Genomic DNA, 16,894 nt, shown 5'->3' with positions numbered 1-16,894 from the left:
GAACCCAACGAAGGACTCAATCCGGGTTCTCCAGGATCAGGCCCTGGGCTAAAGGTGGCGCTAAACCGCTGAGCCACCCGGGCTGCCCTACTGAAAGTATTTAAAGTATTTGTTATTTGCATCTTCTTTCATTGAAATGAAAGTGTTTGTAAACATATGTGTAGAAGCATTTGGGAATAGCCCTGTGCTTAACTCATTAAAACTACATTAATTATAAAATAAAGTTGGGATGCCTTGGTGACTCAGCCGTTGAACATCTGCCTTTAGCTCAGGTCGTGCGTGATCCCGCAGTCCCCGGGATGGAGTCCACATCAGGCTCCCCACAGGGAGCCTGCTTCTCCCTCTGCCTATGTCTCTGCCTCTCTCTCTGTCTCTCATGAATAAATAAATAAAATCTTTAATAAAATAAAATAAAGTGATATTCAAAATATAAAACCATAGCAAAATATCTACTATAGAATTGCATTCAACCCTAATTAATTACTCTTGGCCCAATGACTTTAGATACAGAGGGAGAAAAAGTCGCTTCAAGTTATGTATTGCTGTAATATTCTTGAGGAGATTAGCCAAACTCTTTCCCAGTACTGGAACTTCGTTGTACTATTATTGCTCAAAATAAATGCATTGACAAAGATGTATAATTCTCTCCCTTAAATAATTTTAATTCTTTTTTTTTCAGTAGGCCCCACATCCAATGTGGGGCTTGAACTCATGACCCCAAAATCAAGAGTCACATGTTCTTCCAACTGAGCCAGCCAAGTGCCTCAAATAACTTGAATTCTAATGCTGTGTTTTTCTTTTTTTAATGCTGTGTTTTGACAGTGAATTTAAACTGCATCTAGATGAGTAGTCAAGAAGAGAAAAATGAAGGTTAAGAATGTACTCTCCTATTCTGCCAAACAGTGTTCTTGCTCCCTTAGATTAGCAGTCACAGAGCAACCACGGATAATTTGGCATCAGATTTGGACAGGGGATTGAAAATTTGGCCTTAGCTCAAAGCCAGTAATTCACATTTAAATAAAATGAACATTTGGATGCTGTGCTCAAATTTGGTTAAGGTTATATTATACAATCCAGGAGGAAATCAGTCCTGAGATCACATCTATTTGCAGTGGAATGAGTAACTTCCTTTGGAGAATAATAATAATGGTACATTTGTTATTGCAAAGCTATCTAGGCCTGCATGTATGATATCATCGAGGCAACAGGCACAAATACATGGGTTGAGAATGTCCTTCAGAGAAGAGGAATAGTATATATCCAGATCCAAAATACTGACATGTACTCTTTTGAGTAGAGTTTCAGATGGATGAGGATATTTGTTTAAAATAGGCTTCTAGAAAACTGCTAGAACTGATGAATGAATTCAGTAATTAATTGCAGGATACAAAATCAATGTACAGAAATCTCTTGCATTTCTATACACTAATAATGAAGTAGCAGAAAAGGAAGTTAAGAAAACAATCCCATTTCTAATTGCACCAAAAAGAACAAAATATCTAGGAATAGACTTAACCAAGGTGAGAGACCTGCACTCTGAGAACCATAAAACACTGATGAAAGAAATTGAAGGTGACAAAAACAAATGGAAAGACACATTCCATGCTCATGGATTGGAAGAACAAATATTGTTAAGATGTCTATATCACTCAACTCAATCTACAGACTTAACGCAATGCCTACCAAAATATCAACAGCATTTTTCACAGAACCAGAACACATAATTCTTAAATTTGTACAGAAATACAAAAGACCCCAAATAACCAAAGCAATCTTGAAAAAGAAGAACAAAACCGGAGATATCACAATCCCAGATTTCAAGATATACTACAAAGCTGTAGCAATCAAAACAGCAAGGTACCAGCATGAAAATAGATGCACAGGGCCACCTGGATGGTTCAATCAGCTAAGTGTCTGCCTTTGGCTCAGGTCATGATCCCAGGATCCCATAAAGTCCCATATCGAGCTATATCGAGCTCCCTGCTCAGTGGGGAATCTGCTTCTCCCTCACCCTCTCCCTCTGCTGCTCCACCTGCTTGTGCTCTCTCTCTCTGTCCAATAAATACATAAAATCATTTTTTTTAAAAAGAAAATAGATGCAAAGATCAATGGAACAGAATAGGGAGCCCAGAAATATGCCCATGACTATATGGTTAATTAATGTATAACAAAAGAGGCAAGAATACACAATGGGAAAAAGTCTCTTCAACAAATGGTGTTGGGGGATCCCTGGGTTGCTCAGTGGTTTGGCGCCTGCCTTTGGCCCAGGGCGCCATCCTGGGGTCCCGGAATCGAGTCCCGCGTCGGGCTCCCGGCATGGAGCCTGCTTCCTCCCTCTGCCTGTGTCTCTTGCCTCTCTCTCTCCATGTCTATCATGAATAAATAAAAAATAAAAAATAAATCTTAAAAACAATGGTGTTGGGAAAATTGTACAGCTACATGCAAAAGAATGAAACTGGACCATTTTCTTACACCATACACAAAACTAAACCCAGAATGGATTAAAGACCTAAATATGGGACCTAAGACCATAAAACTGCTAGAAGGAAGCACAGGCAGTAATGTCTCTGACATTAACTGTAACAACATTTTCCAGAGAAGTCTCCTTAGGCAAGGGAAAGAAAAACAAAAATAAACTATTGAGGGTACATCAAAATAAAAAGCTTCTGGGGAACCCTGGGTGGCTCAGCGGTCTAGCACCACCTTTGGCCCAGGGCTTGATCCTGGAGCCCCGGGATCGAACCCCACATCAGGCTCCCTGCATGGAACCTGCTTCTCCGTCGGCCTGTGTCTCTGCACCCCCCCTCCCTGTGTCTCTCATGAATAAATAAATAAAATCTTTTAAAAATAAAAAAAATAAAAAACTTCTGCACAGCAAAGGAAACCATCAAGAAAATTAAAAGGCAACCTACTTGAATGGGAGAAGATATTTGCAAATGACGTAACTGATGAGGTATTATCCAAAATATATAAAGAATATATATATTATATATATAAAGAATTTATACAACTCTACACACACACAAAAAAAACCCCAAATAATCCAATTTGAAAATGGGCAGAAGACATGAACAGACATTTCTCCAAAGAACACATACAAATGCCTCACACAGTGAGGCAGACCTCACACCTGTCAGAATGGCTAAAATCAACAACACAAGAAACAAGTATAAGGATGTGGAGAAAAAGGAACTCTTGTGCACTGCTGGTGAGAATGTGAACTGGTCCAGCCCCTATGGAAAACAGTATGGAGGCTTCTCAAAAAATTACAAATAGAAATATCACATGACCCAGTAATTTCACTTCTGGATATTTACCCAAAGAATATGAAAACACCGATTCAAAAAGATACATGCACTTCTATGTTTATTGCAGATTTATTTACAATAGCCAAATTATGGAAGCAGCCCAAGTGTCCATTGATAGATAAATGGATAAAGAAAATGTGGTATATATACACAAGGGAATATTACTCAGCCATCAGAAAGAATGAAATCTTGCCAATTGCAATGACAGAGGGCATTACGCTAGGTGAAGTAAGTCAGCCAGAGAAAGACAATTACCATATGATTTCACTCATATGTGGAATTTAAGAAACAAAACAGATGAAGATAGGGGAAGGGAGGGAAAAATAAAATAAGATGAAAACAGAGAGGGAGGCAAACCATAGGGAACACACTGAGGGTTGCTGGAGGGGAGGTGGCGGGGGATGGGGTAACTGGGTGACAGGCATTAAGGAGGGTACGTGATGTCATAAGCACTGGGTGTTATATATACTGATGAATCACTAAACTCTACCTCTGAAACTAATTTAAAGAAAAAAAGTCTGGTGTAAGTCATCTGTGAAAACATAGGAACTTAATATTTCCTTTGTAGGAAGACTTTAAATGTTGTTTATGTTTCTTAAATAGCTATTCAGGTTCTCTATTTTTAAGTAAGCTTTGATAAGTTATATCAAAAGTTTCTAGGAATTTGTCCATTTCACTTAAATTTCCAAATGTTTAACCTAAATTCACACATTTAAAAACATCTTTGTCTTATCTTTGATTATATGCCTTCCACTCATAGTATTGCTGTTCTTTCCCTCTTTTTTCTTTCTTGCTCAGTCTCAGCAGAGATTGCTCTATAAAACAGAACTTCTGGGATGACTGGGTGGCTCAGCAGTTGAGCATCTGCCTTTGGCTCAGAGCATGATCCCAGGGCCCCGGGATCGAGTCCCACATCCGGCTCCCTGCATGGACCCTGCTTCTCCCTCTGCCTGTGTCTCTGCCTCTCTGTGTGTTTCTCATGAATAAATAAATAAAATCTTTAAAAATAAATAAATAAAACAGAACTTCTGATTTCATGAACTCTCTCTTTTGCATCTTTGTTTACTTTTGCATGAACTTCTCTTTTTACCTTTACTATCAATTTCCTTCTACTTGGTTTTCTTTTCTTCTATTGGTCTTTTCCTAATTTCTCAAGTTGAACACACAGCTCACTAACTTTCAGCTTTCCTCTTTTCTAAAATAAGCATTTAAATGAACTTCCCTTAAAGAACCACTTTAGCTGTATCTTACAGGACATGGTAGGTGGTAGTTTCCCTATCATTCAGTTTTCAGTATTTCCAAATTTCTATGATCCTTTCTTCCTTGACATATGTGTTATTTACAAGTGTGATTCAATATTTTCAAATATAAAGGGAATTTTACAGATTTATCTTTTGTTTTTTGGCCACCCAGGAGCCATTGCTTATAGTTTGCTTTCCTAGAGTCAATTGGTCACTATTAACAGGTGCCTGTGCATCCTTGCAATGCTGCTCAGTGCATTTGCAAGCATAGACTAATATATATTTATTAATTTGTAAAAAACACATGGGGCATTCTAGAACATTGTATTGGATCTCTTAAACAGTATATCTTAGAATTGTTCTCTCTGTGCATCTAGGGATATACCTCATTTTCCCCCCACTGCTCAGGATACCACTGCATAGATGAACTATAACTTACTTGACCAGTCTTGTCTTCAGGAGACACTTCAGTTCTTTCCCATCTTGTTTTATGAGCAATGCTGCAAGGACTCCTTTGCATTTTTGTCTGTGTGTATGATTATGGCTGTGGGCTAACTCCCCAGCAGCCGAATCGCTGGCTCAAACAGAATGCATTTTGACACATATTGCCAGATTGCTTTTAAAGTTGGTGCATCGACTTACACTCTCATCACACGGGGAGTGCTCAATTTTCTCGCAGAAATACCAGCCTTTTCGCTTCTTGGCAATTCGATAAGCAAAGAGCAGACTCTGTCATCGCATTGATTTTCTATTAAAGTAAAAAAGGGACCATAAAAGTGGTTTCAAAAAAAAAATCTACAGGAGTTCAGAGGAGGAAGGACTACCTGTTTGGGAATGAGGGCCAGATAAATTATAGGAGGAGGAGAAGCCCTTCAGCAGGTCTGGAATAACAGGCAGGACAATGGCAGAGGAGAGAGGGAGGCAGCAGGCAAAACATTCAAGGTGCTAGCATGTAAAGAGTGTGGCCTGGGTCTGGCACAGAGAGTGGAAAAGTGGCTCACAGGTAGCCTCTCTTGTCTAAAGTGGCAAGATCCCATCCTAAGTAGTGAGGCAAGTACACCTCGCAGGCAGCAAGGAACCACAGAGGCAGGGTTTCCTGGCCCCGGCTGCCCATTACAACCACTGGGGAATCCTAAAAACAAAACCAAAGATCAATGTCCCGAGTCCCATCTCCAACCAATTAAGTTAGAATCTCCAAGAGGGGCTTGCGGAGACTCCCGGGGGTACTATTTGGTAGCCATGGTTGAGATTCACTGCATTGAGGACATAGGAACAGGGGAGTGACAAGCTCAAAAGTGGGCTTATGGAAGATTCAGTCTTAGATTGCATGCTGCTTACCTCTAAGTTTATTTAATAATTTGAAAAATGGGAAAAACAGCATAGCTAGTTAGGTAAAAATTGAATTTAATTTCTGCCATCTCTTTTAAGAAAAAAACAGCAAATCTTGTGTGTCTCAAAATAAGTATTCTCTAATATTAGGGGATAAGATCATTCATCAAGTGTGTATAATTCACAGTGAAAACTGCTTACACAAGCCAGTGACTTGGGCAGAGAGGGTGACTCATCCTAAATTTCGCCTAAAGGGACGCTGCGCTCTGAACAGTGAGGCATCGTTTGGACACTAGATGGAGCCATGGGGCGTGATTTCAAAGAAAGAGGTAGAGTTTGAAGGGAGGGAGAGTCTCAGAAACTGGCTACTCCAACCCTGCGTTTCATGTTTTATTTTTCAATTTCTTTCTTTGTGTGTGCAATACTGAGTAAGCTACACACTCATATAGTTGTAAATGTACAAGGGGAGAAGGCTGTATGGTCTCTGTCTGCTGTCCTGATCCACCTTCCACCCGCCTTGAGCCTTGCAAGGTGCACTGACAGTGTCCTCTGCCCTTGGGCTTCTTGTAGGGTTTCCCCCAGGGGAAGGTACTGAAAAGAATGTTGAGGGCAGGGAGGGAATGAGGTCAGAGTATCCATTTCCTCAGCTGTTTCTTTGCTGGACTGTGGGTACATCTGGGGGGGAGGGGTCCAGCATCAGTCCAGGGGCTCCTTCTGTATCTACAGCTCTCTCTCTCTGGGTTCAGATGGCCACTTGCTCCCTTGTCCCTTGGGGCCTAGTCATGGTAGTGATTCCCCCATGAGCAGACCCAAGGTTGGTCACGTCACCATCCTCTGTTGGGTACTCCAGCCCTGTCCACACCTCTGTGAACCATTCATTCATGAAACTCCATTCAATGACATCTTTTGAGTATGCCATGTATTTCCCACTGGTTTCTCAACTGTTACAGGGCTCCCTCCTCCTGTCTCTCTGCTCCCCATCAACCCTGTTCTCTTGAAGCAGCCAATTCTATAGATTTCCTATATTAGCATTACGAATATAAAGGAATATGGGGATCCCTGGGTGGCGCAGTGGTTTGGCGCCTGCCTTTGGCCCAGGGTACGATCCTGGAGACCCGGGATCGAATCCCACATCGGGCTCCCGGTGCATGGAGCCTGCTTCTCCCTCTGCCTGTGTCTCTGCCTCTCTCTCTCTCTCTGTGACTATCATAAATAAATAAAATAAAATAAAATTAAAAAAAAAAAAACGAATATAAAGGAGTATATATATTCCTCTCACCCTTATTTATTTAAATTGTAGCATATGATATAGCCAGTTCCACACCGTGTGTGTGTGTGTGTGTGTGTGTGTGTGTAAAACAATATATTCTAGAAATCGCTCAATGGCCGTATATAGAGATCACCCTTACTCCTTTTTAATGGCTGCATTACGTTCCATTTTATGGGTTTACAATCATTGGTTAGCCAGTTGCCTATCAAGAGACATTTAGGTTATTTCCAGCTATTTGCTATTACAAATGTGGCTATAAGGAATAACCTTGTGTGGGGGTTGTTCCTCCTTCTTTTATATATAAGGAAAATGAAACAGAAAGAGATTAAGTCAATTGTCTGAGGTTAGTTCCAGGCAGAGTCCCTGAAATCATAGTCACCAGTTAGCAAGATGAGACTACAGTCACCCCCACCACGGGACCTGCATTCTGCTGTCTCCCCACCCCCCCACACAGTTTACTATACATTCCAATTCTCCTTACATTTCTACACTTACGCTTTCATTCCCAAGATAGTGGTTACAACAATGCCAGGGCATGTTTCCTGCTTCATTATGAATTGGCCATGTGACGTTGGACAAGTCATGCAGCCTCCCAGGGTTTCAGTGTTCTCACCAATAAAATGTTTCTTACTTCATGATGTCAGGGAAGGCATTCATCTTGGAGTAGCACCTGGCCCATAGAAAGAGCTGTAATAAGCACTGGCTCTGATTAGTGGTGTTATTAACATTCCTTTGAGTAGAGGCTATGCTTCCACAAGAGAGTTCAACATGAGAGAGCTAGCTCATTGTGTTTCATCAATAGTTAACCTTTTAAACTGAGATTATGTGAGATGATCAGATGACTTTTTTTAAAACATGTGATTCCACGCCCAGCATGGAATCCAATTCAGGGCTTGAACTTTCAACCCCAGGATCAAGACCAGAGCTAAAACCAAGGGTTGGTTGCTTAGCTGACTGAGCCACCGAGGTGCCCCCGATTGCTTCTTAAGAGCAGGTGTGGATGAGGATAAGCAAAATATTAGGGAACTGGGGTTGTAAAAGAGGAAAGAGATTCTAAAGATAACTTTGCCCACTTTGCAATTTCATTTTGATTTTCTGTGTGCTTGGAACAGTGAGCCCCACAAATCTATCTGCTGTAGGACAACCTTCCCGAGTGTCTTACAGGTTCTAAACTAGACTCACTGCTCACAAGCCCTCCACCATCTGCCACTTCAGACAAACAAACCAAACTAATCCTCCTGTCACCATCCCATAGCACATCTGGGTGGGTCAATTTAAAAAAATTTTTTTAAATCATCCTTGACTGCTGTTTTTCACATCTTTCATGGCAAATTTGTTCTCAAGCCCGGTAAATGTACTCCTCCTAATAGTTTTTAATGTCACTCACACCCCTTTCTCTCTCCTCTGAGACACTTGTTATTTCTACAGACCACTCACCCTAACCTTAACCTAGTCCTATTTCTTCATTCATGAAATTTATAATTGGGAGAGAGAGAGTCAGAGGTTGAACATATACAATCACACAGATAATTGGTTCAGGAAAACAGGGATGTGGCTTTCTAGCCTCCCCATGAAAGGAAGAGTATAAACCCAGGCTTTGGGTCTTGGAGCTCAGGGCTTTCTAGCCTCAGGGATCAGTTGTCACCCTTGCTTTGGAAAGTCTCTGGGATGATAAGAACTGGAGTTGGCAGGCAAAGAGGAAAAGAGGTGGCCTGATGTTCAGGAAAAGGGAGAAGGTATGAGATTGGCAGGGATAGGGAATTGGAGAGAGGGAACTTGTGGCAGGTTCTGTGAGAGTGGGGGATCTGCTTGCACTTTTGCACAGTGATCCAATAGGATGAGACTTCTGGTGGGGGAGCAAGGAGGGATGCCTGTGATGACCTGCCCTGAGCACCTGGACCCCAAGAGCAATGGCAAGAATCCCTGGTGGCAGACATGTGAGCAAAAGACGACCTTTGCAGGAACATATCTGCAGCCTGCGAGGGTAGTAGAGACCAACAGATGCTCAAGGGCCAGTCAGCAATGGGTCACAGTAGCTAAGAGACCAAAGTCTAGGCACCGTCCTTTTTCATGGCCCCGGGTAAACCCGAAGGTCCAAGATGACCTATTTTGGGGTTGGGGTAGTAACTGCAGCTTCCTCCATATAAGACTATGGAGTGTTGACTTCATGTCATGAGCCTGATTCCATGAGCCATTTCTAGAAGGCCAGAGAGGCTAAATAATTTCTGTTCTTTTCTTTTTTTAAAAGGAAATAAGCCAAAAAGGAAGTACATATTTTTAAAGTCACAAATGAGTTGTGTTACCATGAACATGCCCTGAGTCCCCTATAGGTCTCAGTTTCCTTATTTGTAAAATGTAGGGGGTGATGGTGAACTTCCACGCTACTGCCATCCCAGGGTTTTATGCGGCCTCATGCAAGAACAGCATTGTTAATATGACAACTTGAGGGCTTCTGGTTTTGCTTGAGTCATGTTGGTTATGCTCCCAGCTGAGAAAATGAAAGCTGATGGGGCCTATGCACGTCATGCAACAAAGTTTTTATCATCCACACTCCTTTCTTGAAACTCTTTCTGGAGATGAATTGCACTTAGCAGTAAAGCCGAGGCAAGAGGTTGCGCTGTCAGGAACACATGACCTGTTTCTGTTTGAGGCTGATCATGTGAAGCTGACACCCAGGTGACTTTTCTCATGAAGTTGGTGGCTGGGGAGGGACAGGACGGGAGACTCCCTCAACCTAAGAGAATCTTTGTGCTAAATGAACGAGAAAACCGACCTTCCTGCCCCTAGTAGCCTGCATAGAATGTTAGTGCCCATTATGCTCCTCTGGACAGGGAGTGAACGAGGCTTCATGGGCAAACAGGTGGCTTCTCCTATGGACCTCAAGGAAAGGAGTAGTTCAAGGATGCAGCTTTCTGGAACTTCATATTCAGTCATGCAAGTGGACACATTGAGGGACAGAGGTAGATAGAAGGAATCAATGTAATTTTGCAGTAGGGGAAATGCATTGAGATGAGACACTTGAGTATTGTGGTTGCTCACTGACTGGTCCTGTCAAGGCTGTGTCACTTACCAACTCTGCGACTTTGGGCCAATCACTCTCTGTTCCCCATATGTGAAATAGGGAAATGATGGTGTCCAGCTCGTGGGAAAGTTATGAGGGTTTAATTATGAATCTTAAATGAGTTAGTACTTGTAAAGCACAAAGAACAGGGTCTGACATGGGGAAGGGAAGGACTTGGTGACTGTCGTGGCTGTGATGCCAAGCCACACATACTGACTCAAACATTTTTGGTGCTTCAATCAAAGTTGGAAGTTTGAAACTTCAGGACTCGGCCTCAAGGCAATGCCAGTATTAATAGAATAAGAAATGTAGCTGTCTACTGTGAGGTATCCAAAGGAGTTAGATCACTTCCAATTTCTTCTGAGAACCAGGTAAAGGAGCCAAGACAGAAGAGCTAAGGAAGAAGGAATGTTGTGGACACTGAGAAGAGATGTTTTAGAAGTAATAAAATAGCCGGAGTCAATCTTCTTTGAAAAAGATACACGTGAATTGCCTGATAAATCATGTGTGGGGTTTCTCTAACTTTCCTAAATGGATTTTTCTTTTTGTGTGTGGGCCAACCATAAGAGATATCTCAGTATCTGAGAAGGTGCTTTCAGCTTTCCCCCAAAATGTAGACAGCAAACCAGTGTGTCCAAACCTTTCCAATCTGTTTTATTTTTTTTTAAGGATTTTATTTACTTATTCATGAGAATACACAGAGAGGAGAGAGAGAGAGGCAGAGACACAGGCAGAGGGAGAAGTAGGCTCCATGCAGGGAGCCTAACATGGGACTCGATCCCCAGTCTCCAGGATCAGGCCCTAGGCTGAAGGCGGCGCTAAACCGCTGAGCCACCGGGCTGCCCTCCAATCTGTTTTAAAACAGAAAGTCGGGATCCCTGGGTGGCGCAGCGGTTTGGCGCCTGCCTTTGGCCCAGGGCGCGATCCTGGAGACCCAGGATCGAATCCCACGTCGGGCTCCCGGTGCATGGAGCCTGCTTCTCCCTCTGCCTGTGTCTCTGCCTCTCTCTCTCTCTGTAACTATCATAAAAAAATAATAATAATAAATAAATAAATAAAAAATAAACAGAAAGTCATGGGGATGCCTGGGTGGCTCAGCAATTGGGTGTCTGCCTTCAGCTCAGAGTATGATCCTGGAGTCCTGGGATCGAGTCCCACATCATGCTCCTTGTGTGGAGCCTGCTTCTCCCTCTGCCTGTGTCTCTGTCTCTCTGTCATGAATAAATAAATAAAATCTTTAAAAAAAAAAAAAAAAAACAGGGCAGCCCCGGTGGCGCAGCGGTTTAGCGCCGCCTGCAGCCCGGGGTGTGATCCTGGAGACCGGGGATCGAGTCCCACATCAGGCTTGTTGCGTGGAGCCTGCTTCTCCCTCTGCCTGTGTCTCTGCCTCTCTCTCTCTCTCTCTGTGTCTCTATGAATAAAATAAATAAATAAAAATAAAAATATAAAAAAAACAAAAAAATAAAAAAAAATAAAAAAAAACAAAAACAGAAAGTCATTTTACAGATCAGAAAAACTGCATTCTCATCCAGGGAAAGTCATGATCGAGAGTCACATACTGTCTTAATTTTTGAATTTAACATTTAACATTTCCAGAGTATTTTACTTCCATAGTTGCACTGCTCCTCAGAGTTCAAAACATAGCCTGCATCTGATTCACTTAGTGAATATATGAACATAGCTTTTGAAAAGCTAAAGTAAGATATCAGTAAGGTGGTGTTGGTTGGTAGTATCTGGAGGGACCTTTCTTCTTTGAATTCTTCGATGATTTCCAAATTTTTCTAAAATGACCTGCCTTCAGCTCAGGTCATGATCTCCGGGTCCTGGGATACAGCCCCACGTTGGGCTCCCTGCTCAGCAGGGAGACTGCTTCTCTCTCACTCTCTCTCAAATAAATAAATAAATAAATAAATAAATAAATAAAATCTTTTAAAAAATAACTGAAAGCCTTTTTTTAAAAAATTAACATTTGCAACGTGGTTTCTTTTCTTATGGAAAAAAAATTAGCCTGCCTGCCTTCCTTCTAGAAATAACACAGGAAATAAATGTCTGAAGTCAGCATTTTGTATTGCCTTAAAAAGAGGAACTTTGTATTTACTCAATTCTTGCCTCAAGAATAGCCCGTAGGTTCTTGGTCAGATCTTAGTGCTAACGTTATGATGGTAACATATCAAAAGAGCTTATCTCTATTCTTTTTGATGATGACTACACATCATCTGATCACAAAGTTCATCCTAGTCAGATAACAAGAACAGAAAGTCCCTTAGATGAAAAGATGTGGCCCAGAGAGCTGTCACGCTCTTTCTGATTGTTTGCCACACTAGCTGGAGGCAAGGAAATGTGGGATTAAATTCTGGTTAGAGATAAATGGGGATTTAGAGAATTTACCCTTCTTTCCTTTCTCTCTCTCTCTCTCTCTGTGTGTGTGTGTGTGTGTGTGTGTGTGTGTGTGTGTGTTGAATTTAGGTTATGTTTTGAGTAACATTTTATCCTGAAGTCACAAGATAATACACAGTATTCCAGATTCTCAGTTCCCCTTACTACAGAACCATGCTTGTATCTTCAGAAACTGGCCTTAGTGAGAAGTAGACGATGTAGGAAGGCAAAGTCCAGGGTGGGTTTCTGCAAGGTATCAGCATGTTTCTTAGAGGAATCTCTTTCACAATTCCAAAATGAAGTTCTGGTCGTGTTGGCTGAGAATTATTAGAACTTTGCACTTTCTTATTTTATCATCAATGGCAGCTGTAAACTCCCTGCAAGTCCAGCGCCTACTCATTTCGGGAAGCATCACATGATCCCAGGAAGATAAGAGGTGTCTATGTCTGAGTCCCCACTTCGGGAAGCTCACAGCCTTATCAGGTGGAAACAACTGAGGAGCTCTCGCAAAGCAGATCAAAAAAGACCCGATGAAAAGCCTGCATGGAGGTGCTCCTTCATCTGGGCTGTGTCTTTCTCAACAAAGCCCAGGCCCCTAACAGTCAGAGATTAACTTTCACAAGCGGGTACATTCTATTCTGTTTCTGACTTCAGCCCTTCTAGGTGAATTCATGGTTTTGTTATCACCTCTTTTTGTTCTCAGGATGTTTTTGCTGTGGAAACAGTTGCTTTCAATGGCCTCTAAAGCTTATGAGCAAATAAGATCTTTGGAGTCTCCCTCATCTTCCCCTAGATCTGAAAAGACATCACAAGTCAGGATTGGCTGTGGGCAGCCTCTTTCTTTGCTCATTCTGATGACTTTTTCTAAAGGTGCTGACTGCAGCCTTTACATCTCTTCTCACTAATACCTGTTATAATCCTTTTAGTAAAAATGGGGCTTTGAGGACCTTGCCTCCTTAGCATCACATTAGCAAATCTCATATCTCTTACTCACAGTTCAGCTGATTTACCATCAGAACTGAATGAAATTATTGTCTGTGCATTCCTCTCTGTAGCTTTTCATTTCTTTCTCTCATCATTCATTCATTCAACAGATATTTTACTGAATGCTGAACCATGACAGACCCTGTGCTAGGAGGCAGAAGCCAAAAGATGAATGAGACCTCATGTCTGGTAGAAAAGACCATCAGCCCCTGCGGCACCTTTGTATGATCTGGAAAAAGTCAGCCCTTCCTCCTGGTGGAGGCAGCTCTGTGCCAGGGCTCAGGATAACAAGTGGAGGACAGAATGGATTTTAGCCCCTTCTTGCCTTCTTGGCCAAGGATCCCTGTGTAGGGCATAACCTGAGCAACCCTCTGCTATGGACCAGGAAATGTAAACAGCATATTATGGTACAGAATGGTGAACACAGAGAAGAGAGGACCTGACTGCCTGGTAGGTTGGGGAGTTGGGGGAGGTTCCATGGGAGTGGTTCCATGGGAGCTGAGCCATGAAGAAGCTCATCCAGTGAAGGGGGTAAAGGGCAGAGGGAAGATGTACAAAGCCACACAGGTTTGAAGAGCCTGGCATATCTGGGGCTCTGAAGTCATTGATGATGTTCAGAGTGGCCAGCAAGTGCATGAGAGTCAGGGAGTCTTCACAACAATTGAGGCTGGAAGATACTTTTAGCAGTGATCTAAGCTAGGACCTAAACTTTAGGTCCTTGCTACTCAATGTCTGGATCTCCTCAGAGTAGCTTTGGCATCACCAGACAAATTATTAGACGTGTAGAATCCTGGGTCCCACCCAACCTGCTGGATCAGGACCCACATTTAATAAGTTCTTTGGGGGGGACACCTGGGCAGCTCAGTGGTTGAGCATCTGTCTTTGGCTCAGGTTGTGATCCCAGGGTCCTGGGACAAAGTCCTGCACTGGGCTCCCTGCAGGGAGCTTGCTTCTCCCTCTGCCTGTGTCTCTGCCTCTTTCACTGCATCTTTCATGAATAAATAAAAATTAAAAATCTTTACAAGAAATAATAATAGGTTCTTTGGGGAGGAGGGTTTCAAGACAGCTGATCCTGAGCTCATCTCCTTTCTCTCCCAAAATGATCTGAAAATTAGATGAACTGCTCCCCACAACAAAGGATAAAAGGACAATGTCAAAATAGATGGATAGACTAGGATATGGTCTTGACAATAAAACACCAGCTCCAGTGTGGGGACATGCAATAGGGAGGAATCTCACCCATCTGGTGCTTCTCCTGGAGGAACAAGGGTTGGTGCCTTACATGAGGCCATCCAACTCTTGGGATCTGCACCAGAGATATGAGCTCCCTCAAGACATCTGGCTTAGAAAATCAATGGGGACCCAAAGTTCTATAGAAAGTTGAGAGTCTTCTTTTAAATAGCTTGTGTGGGGTCTCATTCACCCCAGGATCCCGTGCAAAAGCACCAACTTGAAAATCACCTATGCTGCACTTAAAGGATATTCATTTGCTGGTCTGGGGGGCACCTGCTGGAGGGGCAGCAAGAGTTGAGTCTCTCTCCTTCAAAGAGAGGTGCCAGTGGCCATCACTGTGCTCTCTCCAGCTGCCCTGCTGAACACAGGCAAAGGTGCACAGCTTCCTCCTGCTGTCTCACAGAGGTCCCAGCAATCCCCTGCTCCCTGGCTGGGGCCAGCAGAAGTCAAGGGTCATGACATTCTCTCACTCCCGACCTGGGGCCAACATGTGCCTGCCAGCAGGACGCTCTCTCAGAGCATCCCCGAAACCCACAGTGCATGCAGACGAGGCATTTGCCCACTCCCTTCTTCTGAAGCTGGCCCCACCTCATACACTCTCCAGCGGCCCTGCTAAAGCCAGCAGCTTCATGTGAGCCACCCAGCGGCCACCCCTGGTTCACCTGGCGCTGGTGGCCAAGGGGAGCAGTGATCCTGAGCTAAAACCATCAGAAAGACAGTTCTAGGCTGGCCAACACCCTCAGGGCACTGCACAGACTGCATACTGAAAGGCACCCACAGGCTTCATGTGAAAAAGGCTTATTTTCTTATCCTGGAGTTTCAGCCCGAGAGATAGGCTTCATGTTCTCCGTATATCTAGAGGCTGTGAAGCTGCTCCCAGAAAATGTATTAGGGGACACCATCCTTACACACCCTCTTGGACTTGCTGCAGCTCAGTACAACCTCACAGAAAGGAACTTATACATTCAACTGGTGCCCTGATTTTTTAAAGTGTTGCCCAGGGACACGTCCAAATGTCCCAGTCTGGAGACGAACAGGGTTTAATGATGGTGGCCCCACAGGACTGTATAATCTGCATACTTCAAAAGCTTCTGCATGAGGGTCTGACTTCCAATCAGCCTGAAACTGGGTGTTAACTGAGATTCCTCTCCTTGGAACACTGATAGGTCTTGGAACACCCTTAACAATAGGGACTTGTTAAGAATAAATTAGGCCCTTCAGATAATCACAAAGGTTCAAGAGACAACCGAGAATTAGGGCAAGGGTGAATAAGAAGTTCCATCACCTCCGCCAGGCTCTTCCTTCAATATTTCTTAAAAGAGTTCTCTGTTTCACCTAATCCATAGAAACATAGAGCACTATGCAAAATGAAGAAACAGAGGAGTCTGTTGTAAATGAGGGAGTGAGACAAAACCTCAGAAAGACCTTAATGAAATGGACCTGAGTAGTCTATCTAATAAAGATTCCCAGTCATAGGGACACCTGGGTGGTTCTGTGGTTGAGCACCTACCTTCGGCTCAGGTCCTGATCCCGAGGTCCTGGGATCGAGTCCTGCATCGGGCTCCCCATGGGGAGCCTGCTTCTCCCCCTGCCTGTGTCTCTGCCTCTCTCTGTGTGTGTCTCTCATTAATAAGTAAATAAAATATTAAGGAAAAAAAAAGATCCCCAGTCATAGTCACAAAGGTGTTCTCTGAACTCAGGACAAGAATGGATGACCAGAGCGAGAACTTCCATAAGGAGGCAGGAAAATATAAGAAAGCCACAAGAAGAAGTCGCTGAGGTGAAGAACACAATAACTGAAGTGAAAAATACTGTAGAAGGGTTGGACAGCAGACTAGATGAAATGAAAGAACAGACCAGTGAGTGGAATGACAAAGCATTGAAACCCACTCAGAGTAGCAAAAAGCAAAAAGAATTTTAAAAAATGCAAAAAGCCTGAGAGACCTAGAGGAGACGTGAGAGGGGGAGGAGGAGCAAGTAAGGGCCCATCTTTGATGAAGAGATCACAAGTCTCAATGGAGAGGACATTCACAGACAGAAAATTAATAAGGAGGGATCCCTGGGTGGCACAGTGGTTTAGCGCCTGCCTTTG

The 16,894-nt window shown here is 43.1% G+C and overlaps 1 protein-coding gene across 3 annotated transcripts in view; it reads right to left on the bottom strand.

Annotated features, from left to right (window-relative positions):
* Positions 1-2,341: 2,341 nt before the first annotated feature.
* The window catches only part of PDCD1LG2 (programmed cell death 1 ligand 2), an 88,275-nt gene continuing 73,722 nt past the window's right edge, over positions 2,342-16,894 (bottom strand). For 2 of the 3 annotated variants that reach the window (XR_005354277.1, XR_005354280.1), the window contains 3 exons: positions 7,644-7,818; positions 4,989-5,297; positions 2,345-2,369 (listed from right to left, as the gene is read on the bottom strand). The gene's annotated coding sequence lies outside the window, so the exon portion shown is untranslated. Of the gene's footprint in view, positions 2,370-4,988; positions 5,298-7,643; positions 7,819-16,894 lie in introns of all 3 variants that reach the window. The other variant, XR_005354278.1, reaches the window with a different exon arrangement.

This window comes from Canis lupus, chromosome 1, assembly GCF_011100685.1.
Source record: "Canis lupus familiaris isolate Mischka breed German Shepherd chromosome 1, alternate assembly UU_Cfam_GSD_1.0, whole genome shotgun sequence".
Classification (NCBI taxonomy): Eukaryota; Metazoa; Chordata; class Mammalia; order Carnivora; family Canidae; genus Canis; species Canis lupus.
The sequence above is the reverse complement of the archived record's forward strand: the minus strand, read 5'-3'. Positions and strand labels throughout refer to the sequence as shown.